Below are 11332 nucleotides of genomic sequence, written 5' to 3'. Positions count from 1 at the left end.
AAAATGAAACTTAGCAATCACAAACAGCCAATTGGGCTTTCCCAAACAAAGCAACCTCCTAACTTATGATTTCCTTGCTTTCACATCTTCTTTCTAAAAACCTCTCTCCTAAATACTGCCGGTAGAGTGTTCTGACCACCTTTCCTTTGCCTGATTCCGATCAGCAAGTCTTGAAAGTTTTACTGTGCCTCAGGTTAGCTTTAAACAAGAATACCGACAGGGCTGCTTTCTACAGTTGCCCTTATGAGAGGAAATGAAAGTTTAAATGGAGAGGACTCAGGAGCAGAGCACCTGGTGCATCTCAGGTGAGCGTGCACTCTCATGTCTTGCCTTTTTTTTTTTTTCTAGTTTTTTGGCAGCAATACAGGACATGTAGGATCTTAGTTCCCTGACAAGGGATTGAACCGCGCCCCTCTGTGGAAGCACAGAGTCTTTACCACTGGACCACCAGGGAAGTCCCTCTCACATCTCCCTTTACTCGACACATGTTTACTCAGAATCTGACCTGCCCCGGGTGTGAGATCCCCCGGAGTTAGCCTCTGATTGGTCCCAATCCCTCGGGCCAAGCTTACAGCCAGTCATCCATATTGTGTCCCCAACGGAGAAGGGAAGCAGCCACCCACTCTGCTCAGCCCAGCCCAGCCAGAGCCACACACACAGCAAAAAAGCCTGATTAATAAATAGTTATTGATGGGCCTCCTTGAGTGTGATAGGAACTTCAGAAATGCGTGAATTGTGCTGTGGGAGACGAGCCTTCAGGTCCTGGTTTTGCACCTCTTGGCAAGGACCTTCCACTCTCTGGGCCTTAGTTACTTCATCTGTATAATGGCCTTAAAGGCCGAAACAAGCTCAACTACTGGGATCAAGGGCCTAGGGCTTGATTGACCTTGTCCTGGAAGCCTGAGGCCCCAGGCCATAGCCTCTGTCCTTTCTTCTGGGACAGGAACCGCAGCTTGTAGGTTGTGGAATTTGCCCAAGGAACCACAGCTTGTAGGTGGTAGGCCCAGCCTTGAACCCAGCTCTGTCTGATTCCAGGGCCTGGACTTGCTCTGCCGCTCCACAAGGTGAGGGATCATTACCTTCCCTGCAATGGTTCTAGTGCCCAGCACGGTGTAGTCACTTAATAAATATTCATCGAGAATGAATGAGTAGATTCCCCCCAACTTTGAGCCCCTTATTTTTTCTCCAAGAGAAAAAGGGAAAGATGGTGTTGAAAGAAATAAAAAAGAAAAACAAAAAGGAGCTAACATTGTTTGAATACCTACCACATGCCAGATGCTTTTAGATGTATTTTCTTGTTTAAGCTTCCCTCCAGCTTCACCCAGCAGGTGAGGTTCCTGCCCTTGTTCTGCAGATAAGGAAACTGAGACTCTGAGAGGCCAAGCAAGTCTCTTGCCGGCACCATGAGAGCCAGGATTTACATCCAACTTCCAGAGCTTGTGAACCTCTTTTCAGCTTGCTTTTCCGGAAATGTGTGGCTTACAGATATAGCTCTTAAAAGAGGCCAGTAGATGTGGACCAGTTGGGTGCTCAGGAATATTAAATATTTTGTGACAGGTTGATGACTATGGCCCACAGAGGGGTAGCCCTGGCAGGTAGCCATCGAGATGGACACTTGCACGCACAGGCCCTGGGCCAGCGCACTGTTTCTTGGGGCTGTTCTTGGGCTTGTTTGGAGGTGTTCTGGCAAGAGAGGAGAAAACAGGAATGGGAGTGGCATGGTAACTCTGAAGCGGCTTCCCTATTAGCTGAACCGGGACCGTGCTGGAGGCCATGCGATGCCCTTACAGAAGCAGCAGGTGGCGCTGCCGAGGCACATTTATCTAGGCTGGGTTTTTCCAGCATTTCGTCAACCACCCTGGGTTCTCTCTTCATACCTAGACTGGTCTCCCCACCCTTCCTGAAGACAAGGATGTCTTGTAGACAGGGAATCTCAAAGACTCTGGGGCTACAAGGCTGCCTCTCAGAAGTCCAGTTTTGTGTTTTAATAGCAATAACAACAGGAATAATAATAAAGGTAGGTATTATCCATGAGAAAAAAGTGTAAAAGGACTTTTTCTTCAGAAACAGTGGCTGTCACTAGGGGCCAGGATTAGGGGTGATTTTAATTTTTCTCTCTGGGTTTTTAATTTTACAATGGTCACTGTTACTTGTGTAATTTTATTAAAAATAAAGCATTGGGCGACTTGCCTGGCGGTCCGGTGGTGAAGACTTCGCCTTCCAGTGCAGAGGGTACCAGTTTGATCCCTGGTGGGGAAGCTAAGGTTTCACATGCCTCTCAGCCAAAGATCCAGAACATAAACAATAGAAACAATATTGTCACACATTCAATAAAGACTTTAAAAATGGTCCACCTTAGAAAAAAAAATCTTAAAAAATTAAAACTTTGGTTGGTTGATCATAACATATTGCACTTCCCCCATGCTTTATACTTATGAGGTGCTTCCATGCATGAATCGTCCAACCCTGGCAGTTCTGAATTGCCAGGAGAGCTTTCTGATAAATCCTGATGCTTGATGCCCGAGACAGAGGTTCTGATTGCATTGGTCAGGACCGGGGCCTGAACATCTGATATTTTTTAAACTTTTAATTTCAGAATAGATTTAGATTTACAGAAAGTTTCCAAAGAAAGTACAGAGAGTTTCCTTATATTTCACACCAATTTCCCCTGTAATTATTAATAACATCTTATGAACATTTCATACACCCTTAGGACAGACATATGACATGGGTTTGGAGGTAAAATACACATAAAAGAGACAAAAATGACCACTTTAACCATTTTTAAGTGTCCAGTTCAGTGACATTAAGTATATTCACAATGTACAACCGTCTCAAAGTAGGATTTTGTATTTTGCTTTGTATTTCTTTTTTCGATTTTTTTTTTTTCTGTTTCAACTATTTAATGTAAAAAATCAGGTCATGGGAATACAAATCATTATTATCATTATCACTCTGCAGCTCAGACATCACACTGTGGGGAAGTTTCCATAACTGGGGTGTTACTGGCAAGGGAAAGCGCGAGAAAACAAAATAACTATTCAAATACTCCTCTCCCCAGGCAGGCTGGCAGTCAGCTGCAGCCCACGTGCAGAGAGAATTCTGAAAGAATGCCGCTCGGTGGCAGCGAGGCAGGGGCCTGGATTAGCGTGGTTGCTTGAACTCCGCTGTTTCATCACCCGGGCTGGTTTCCCTTCCCACGGCGGAATTTCTAAAGACAGGTGTCACCACGGGCACACAGCACACTTTCTGGGAAACAGGTGATATGTGCATCTTTCGCTTTTAGAATCCAAGTGTAATTCTTGGACCATGTGAACCACTGGGGAAGGGATGTCAGGGGTTCTCCCTGACATCTCTCCCCCTTCACCTCGGGGGAGGTGAAGCCCAAGAAGACTTGTCTCTTGACTAGTCCCCCTGCTGGATCTGACGTCACCACAGCTGGAGAACCACCTGGCCCTGCGAGGCGGGGCTCACCCATCCAAATCCCTTCCTCTCCAGGGGAACCGAGGCCCAGAGATGGGGAGGTCATACCCAGATGAGGTCAGTGGCAGAGCCAGTGTCTCTAGTGAGAGCTGTTGGTGGCCTTAGTGCATGGAGGCAGCAAGGAAGAGGAGACTCGGTCGGCACCTGCTTAACACTTAGTGTCTCTAGGAATTATGGGTTACCACAACTCCATTTTTCAGATGGGGAAACTGAGGCTTAGCATGGCTGGCCCGTATGACGTGTGCCAGGTCCCCACCCCAAAGCTTATGCTGGTTCCATCCTGCTGGGCCATCATCAGATCTGGGCACAGTCCACAGAGATGGGGCATGGAGCCAGCCCTGTGTTTTCCATGCCTTTCCCAGACATGGGCACCCACTAGCCATCCCCGGATGGCAGAGAGCCTCTCGTCCCTAAGTACCAGGTGACTGGTGGCTGGTGTCGGGACAGCTCCCTTTCTGCTTGACCTTGAGCCCTCCCTGGCTCCCCATCTCCCTTCACGTGAAGCCACACTGTGAACAACTCACTGAACCTGGCACGGTCTGGGCCCTGGCTGACTTTGCCCAGCACACTAGCCATCTTTTTTTTTTTTTGAGTCTCACGGCACTATTTCTGCTGTGCTGTTCCCCCTGCCTAGAAGGCTCTTTCCCCTTCTGACTCTTTCTCATCCTTCAGGTCTTGGTGTAAATGCCCCTTCCTCTAAGAGGCCCTCCCCCCAACCCCTCTAACCTGGTCAGGTCACCTAGCCTCAGAACACACTGGATTCTTCCTCCATACTGTTCCTTGCAGTGCTCAATAAATGATTTTAAAGAGTAACATCCTGCCCACAGTGGACTGCAAACTTCATGAGAGCCAGGGACCTGGCTGTCTGGATTCTGGTGTGTGTCCCAGCCTCTGCTGTGTTGCTTGGTATACAGTGGGTACTTAATAAATACCTTGAGAGTGGGTGAATGAAACTGTGGCCTGTGGGGTGCTACATCCTCATAGTCAGGAGTGTGGGGCCATGGACTGGAGGGCCACACCTCTGCCAGAGAGGTTTGCCACAACCTGGGCAGTGTGCAGGACCGGTTTCTAAAAATCAGTGCGATCTCTGTTAAGCAAGCACCTGGGATGTTTCCAGACTCTTCTGATGCGTTTCAGGAGCCTTCTTCCTGTCCCCTGAGCTGCACCTCCACCCCACCCTCTTTGGCACAATGAAGTACTCACATTGCTGGCCTGGGTCCTGCAGCCAAGCCAGCCCCCTGGGGCAGCAAGAGTGAGGGACACACCCCCAGAGCCACGAGTGGAACCAGAAGGCAGAGGGGCTTTTTTTTTTAATGGCTTCAGCTTAGTTCATTTATTTTATTTTTAAAAATGTTATTGGAGTGTTGTTGATTTACAGTATCGTGTTAGTTTCAAGTGTAAAGCAGAGCAAACCAGTTACACGTTTACATATCCTCACTCTTTTCTTAGATTCTATTCCCACATAGGCCATTACAGAGTGTGGAAGAGAGTTCCCTGTGCTATACAGTAGGTTCTTTTTTTTTAAATTATTTATTTATTTGGTGGCATCAGGTCTTAGTCACATCTTCGTTGCCTCATGTGGGACCTTTTGTTGCAGCACATGGACTCTACTCGTGACTTGCAGGCTTCATAGTTGTGACATGTGGGCTTAGTTGTTTTGAGGTCTGTGGGATCTTAGTTCTCCAACCAGAGATTGAACTCACATCCCCTGCATTGCATGGCAGATTCTCAACCACAGGACCACCAGGGATGTCTTAACAGGTTCTTAATACTTACCTGTTTTCTGTGTAGGAGTGTGCATATGTCAATCCCAGCTTTCTGACTTATCCCTCCCCCCTAAAAAGGGCTTTTGAAATACTTGTTCCAGACCCATCTGCTCTGTGGGGAAACTGAGACACAGAGCGGGAAACAGAGTCTGGAAACCAGTCAGCAACAGAGTCAGGACCAGATCCAGGGGTCCCCTGAGAGGTGGGCCTGGCTGCTTTCACTCTGCTTCCACCCAGAATTACTGAGAGCTGGGCAGGGCATTTCTAGAACCATCAACATTCTCACCTTCAGCATCCCCAAGTGACTTAGGCCAAGCACCAACCTGTGTCCCAGGTGGTTCCTTAAATCCTTGGGTGCCATCTCCTTGAATATTCTCAGTGCATTGAAGGAGGGGCTATTAGGATACCCATGTTACAGATGTGGAAACTGAGACTCGGAGAGGTTCTTTGCCCAGGGTCACACAGCTAGAAGTGGTAGAGCTACCAATAGCAACGGTAGTTCGTTGTCACTCTGTCTTAGGTCAGTGACCTGGTTGGGTTCCCTTACAGCATTTTTTCCCGAGGCTGCCCCATGGGTAGAAAATGAAGCAGAATTTCTCCCTTTACTCTGCACTGTTTAAATGCCCAAAATACTATTTTCATGCAGCAACTGAAACAAAAAATGTTCAAATATTTAGCTGTCGTCTGTGGCACTGTTTTCCTGGGATGGCAGCATGCGGGCCTGCTGGCGAGCGGCGCCTTCACGTTAATTAGGGAGAAGCGGCAGACGGGCACCGCGAAACTGCAAGGCGGGTTGGCATGGTGGTTCTTCACACCCAGAGGAGTTGGCTCAACAAAGCCAATTTGGCACGTTTAATCCTGCTGAAAACCTGGCAGTTGGGGAGGTGACATCACTGGAATCAATTACCCCTAGAATTGCCAGTTCTGGGTAGAAATAACTCAAGAAATCGATTCGTAATAACCACACCATTCATCGAGGGCTGCCTGATTGCCAACGCTCCCGCCACCCCCGCCAGGTTTCCATTAACCTGTTAAACCCCACATCAGCCCTGAGAGGTCATTACCATGATTACTATCCTCATTTTACTGGTGGGATAAACTGAGGCTTGGAGAGGGGAAGTATGGGCAGCTGAGGAACGGCCCCCAGAGAGATCAGGTGCTATCCCCTGAGCCTCTCAGTGTGATCTGATTTGGAAAAGGGGTCTTTGCAGATGTGATTAAGGGTTGAGATGGAGAAATCATCTTGGATTATCTGATGGGCCCTAAATGCCATCACAAGTGCCCTCCTTATAAGAGAGAAACAGGGGACTTCCCTAGGGTCCAGTGGTTAGGACTCTTGTGTTTCCACTGCAGGGGGCACAGGTTCGATCCCTGGTCTGGGAAGACCCCACAAACCACATGGTGTGGCCAAAAAAAGAAAAAAGAGACAGAGAGAGACTTCACATACACAGAGGAGAAGACCATGTGAAGACTGAGGCAGAGGCCAGAGTTATGCAGCCAGAAGTCAGGGACGCCTGGAGCCACCAGAAACCAGAAGAGAAAAGGGATCAATTCTTCTCTAGGGCCCTCCTGGCATGTGCAGCGCTGCTGACACCTTGACTTTGCCCCTGAGATACAGATTTCGAACTTCTGGCCTTCAGACTGTGAGAGAATAAACTTCAGTAGTTTGAAACTGGCAAGTCTGTGGTCATTTGTTACAGCAGCCACCAGAAACTGCTACAGGAAATGACTTGCCCATGGCCATACCGCTATGAAGTGGCTCAAAATGTAGTAAGTGCTCAATAAACGTTGGTGTGGTTGTTTGGTCACTGCATCGTGTCCGACTCTTGTGACCTCATGGACTGTAAACTGCCAGGCTCCTCTTTCCATGGGATTTCCCAGTCAAAAACTTTGGGGTGGGTTACCAGTCCCTTCTCCAGGGATCTTCCTGACCCAAGGATCAAATCTGCATTGACAAGCAGATTCTTTACTGCTGAACCATCAGAGAAGCCCTCAATAAATGTCATCTGTTACTATTATTGTGATCATATTATGACCAAATCAGCCTTGGGAAGCTGATTTCCAGGGTGAAATGTCCAAAAGAACATGAAATTGGTCTTCTTTATCCATCCCAGCAGACACTGTTGAGAAGGGACCGTCTGAGTCACCATATTTGATGATTCGGTTTGGGAAGAAGTTATTAACACAGGTGGAGTTGGTTCAGGAAAACGATGAAACTTGGTAGGATGAACGCCTCACTCCCACTGAGTCAATGCCAAGCACTAGAATTAACTCCACTGGCCAAGCTAGTCCTGCAAATCAATTTGAGAGCAGGTTCGTAGCTGATGGAGCAAGTGTGATGGCCCAACAATTCAAAAAGATGAGGTGGCTCCTCTGTGTCTGGAAGTATCTCCCACACAAAACCTCATTTCTTGTTGACTACATCCTCTGTCCTCTTTGGTTCAGAGTAACACCCAATACATATGTACCGAATGTGTGAAGTTTGCCCCCACTACAGGAAGCTAAAGGTGGGGATTGATGGTCCATAGCTGATGGTCCCAGCTTGCTAAAGTTTATGTGGCTCCTCCCCATCTTTCCATCCCCTCTTCTCCCTCCCCTTCCCGCCCATTCCCTTCCCTTCCACTATGCTTTGTTGTTGTTCAGTCACTAAGTCGTGTCAGACTCATTGTGAGACTGTAGCCTGCCAGGCTCCTCTGTACATGACAGGTGGATTCTTTACCACTGAACCCCCTGGGGAGCCCCCTCCTCCCACTTCCATTGTATTCGATAATAGTTTGATCCAGGAATTTCCCTGCTGGACCCGTGGTTAAGAATCCATCTTGTAATGCAGGGGAGACGGGTTTGATCCCTGGTCTGGGAACTGAGATCCCACATGCAGGGCAACTAAGCCCATGCACGTGCCATAATAAAGAATCCAGGGTAGCCTAAACCAAAGTTTGATCTACTAGGGGGTCCCAGCAACATCAATGTGAGCTGTAGGGGGAGGGGTATAAGATACATGCTGGTCCACAGAGGGATGTCATAGCCCAATGGGATAAGAAGAGTGTCCCTATGGGGTGATGGTGGCCCCATCATAGGGGCCAGAGCTTGTGTGCGTGAGGAGGGCATCCTAATGGAAAAGCAGCTTGGCATGGGGGGTCAGGTGGCCTCCCAGGTGGCACCCAGCTGCCAATGCAGGAGAGTAAAAGGTGTAGATTTGATCCCTGGGCCAGGAAGATCTCCTGGAGGAGGGCATGGCAACCCACTCCAGTATTCTTGCCTGGAAAATCTCGTGGACAGAGGAGTCTGGCAGGCTATGGTCCATAGAGTCACAAAGAATTGGACATGACTGAAGCGACTTAGCATGTGTGCATGGGGTGTCAGAGATTGAGTAGGGTGTAGAGGGTATCCTTGTTGGGTAGAGGGCAGCATCAACAATAAGAAATCATGATATATGGGGTGGGGGTTGGTCAAATAAGTGAATACACTGAAAATACTAGGTTTCTCACTGTTGGAGAGGCGGTTACCAACATGAAAAGGCTAGAATTAACCCTGTGGAGTTAGGTTGGAATTGGATCTATTAGGGTGAACTCATGCTGTTCAACATCAATAGAATACCATGGAAACAAATATAGATACAAATGTGTGTGTGTGTGTGTGTGGACTTCCCTGGTGGTCCAATGGTTAAGAATACACCTTGCAATGCAGGGGACTTGGGTTTGACCCCTGATCGGGGAACTAAGATCCCACATGCTGCAGGGCGTCTCAGCCCAGACACCCCAACTAGTGAGAAACCCGAATTCTGCAACACAGATATCACATGCTGCAATTAAGGCTCAACATAGTCAAAAAGTACACGAAGAGCCTGGAATATCTTGTGCCAGACAATAAAGAAATGTTTAAAGAATGATAGGGAGACAGAAGCCAGCTGAAAAGGACCATCACGGGCTGAGTCTAGGATACACTGGGTGCCCAAATAAATAATAACAGCAATGGATTGTAACCCATGGAATCAGAAGAATGTACTGCTGAAAAGAAAGAAATGGAAAGTCTGATGAGAGATGGGATAGTAGTCTCAAAGTACCTCCCTATGAACTATGTATTATTTTCAAAGAGGAAAGAGGAGATACAGAGGCTTTCTGAGAGTGGTGGGGACTGTGGAGAGCTGGGGATTCCATTCCAGAGCAGGCACTTAAAATTTTTGTTGTATGGATGGGTAGGCATCAAGACATTGCATTCACTCAGAACAACGACCTGTCTCACCACATCAAACCCATATTCCATGGCAAGACAGTTTTTCTAGACTTGAGTTTTTGATATCAGCCACAGTCTCCGGTGGTTTGGCTGAGATGGAGCAAGTTGAGAAATTGGGTGTCATCTGAGGCTGGCGGTCCCCATGTAGGCTGTGATCTCTCTGTTGAATTAATGGCAGGGCTGTGTCTAAAATATGGGTGGGGATTCTGGGTCCAAGTTCTGGGCGGGCTGGTGAGGGAGGCTTCAAGGAGATGGTATCTTAGGATGCCTGAGGGGGGTGAGGTTGGGTGGGGTGGGAACAAGCCAAGGTTGACAACTTGGGCTTCTATTCGTGGGTGATCTGACTTGATGGAACATGTCAGGGTTTGGGTCATGAGTAAGACATGACGATAATCTTTTTTCCCCCAGATCCTTTCATTTCCTGACTGTACATGGGTTTAGAACAGCCTCTTTTCTCATTTGCCCCTTGCAAGATTACATTGAAAATATTTAATAAAGTTTGGCAGTTATTTTTACTGACACCGGTGAGTTCTCATTGTTCTTAGCTTAAAATCCAAACTTTATACCACTCTCTACTTAACCCAACAAGCCCCTGCTCACCTCCCTGAGCTCAATTCCTATCCTCATTTCTCTGCCTCATCTTCTCACTCACTTCACTCCCATTCCCTCCCCTGGTTGCTTGCACACACCAAACTTTTTGTCATCGTAAAGCTTTTGCATGTGTCCCAGCCACTCTGGCTGTCTCCTACTTCTTCTTCAGGCCCTGGATCAAACGTCACCACCACTTCATAGGTACTTACTGCCCCTCACTCCCTACATCCTATCACAAGCACATCCTCAGTCATCCCTGTCACTCTGCCTTATTTTGTTTCTTCATTACACTTAGCATTTGAATTTGTCTTATTTACTTATATATTGCATTGTAATTACAATGTATTATCTTGTCTCCTCAACTGGAATGTGAGCCCCACAGGAGCTAGAATTTTGCTGTACTGTTCATCACTGTATCCTCAATGCCTAGCACAGTGCATGGTGCATGGTGCATGGTGGAAGCATAGTGAATTGTTTATTCTGAGAATGAGTGAGAAGCTCTCAACAGCTATGTGCTAGATTTTAGGATACAAGCATCAAGGTGGGTTGTGACTGAGATGAATTGTGCTCCAGGTTGTGGCAAGCATGTACCCTGGGCTATTGGGGGTGAAGTCAGGTTTGAGGAAACAGGCACCAGTCAGGTGGTGACTGAGTTGGATTGTAAACTGGGCTGAGTCCATCAGGTAATATCAGACTGTACAGGTCAGCCTGGACCCCAGATTTCAGGTGACAAGAGTCCCAGTTAGGTATAGCTGAGTTAACTTGTGATGGGCCAGTGTCCAACAGGCAGAAGATCACTAAAGAAGAATCAAGGATCCCCACTGGTTGTAGCCAAAGAGAACTTTGATCACAACAGTGTCCAAAAAGTCTCTTGGGACTGTTAAAGCTTAGCCGCTCTTTGTGGGCAAATGTCCTGAAGGATGCTGGCAGGATTGGGCCGTAACCTGGGCTGGTGGATGGGTTGTGAATTGTGACCTTGTCCATCAGGCGAGGACGCGGCCTGAGCCAGCTCGCCTGGTTGCGGGGTGCCACGCCGGGGGTGGCAGGAAACACGTGGGGAAGGGTCACCTGGGAGCGGCTCACCTGGGCGTACCTGGGTGTTGGAGTCGGCGCGCTTCCGCGCCGGGCGGGCTGGCCCCGCCCCCCGACCAATGGCGGGGCGGAGGCCCAGGGCCGTGGGCGAGGATTGGGCGGGCAGGCGCGGCGGCGGGCGCGGATTGGGCGCGGGCGGGCGGGGGCGGGGCGGCGCGGCAAGCAGT

The sequence above is a fragment of the Cervus canadensis genome, chromosome 1 (genome assembly GCF_019320065.1).
Source record: "Cervus canadensis isolate Bull #8, Minnesota chromosome 1, ASM1932006v1, whole genome shotgun sequence".
Lineage (NCBI taxonomy): Eukaryota > Metazoa > Chordata > Mammalia > Artiodactyla > Cervidae > Cervus > Cervus canadensis.
This window is presented reverse-complemented; position numbering follows the sequence as displayed.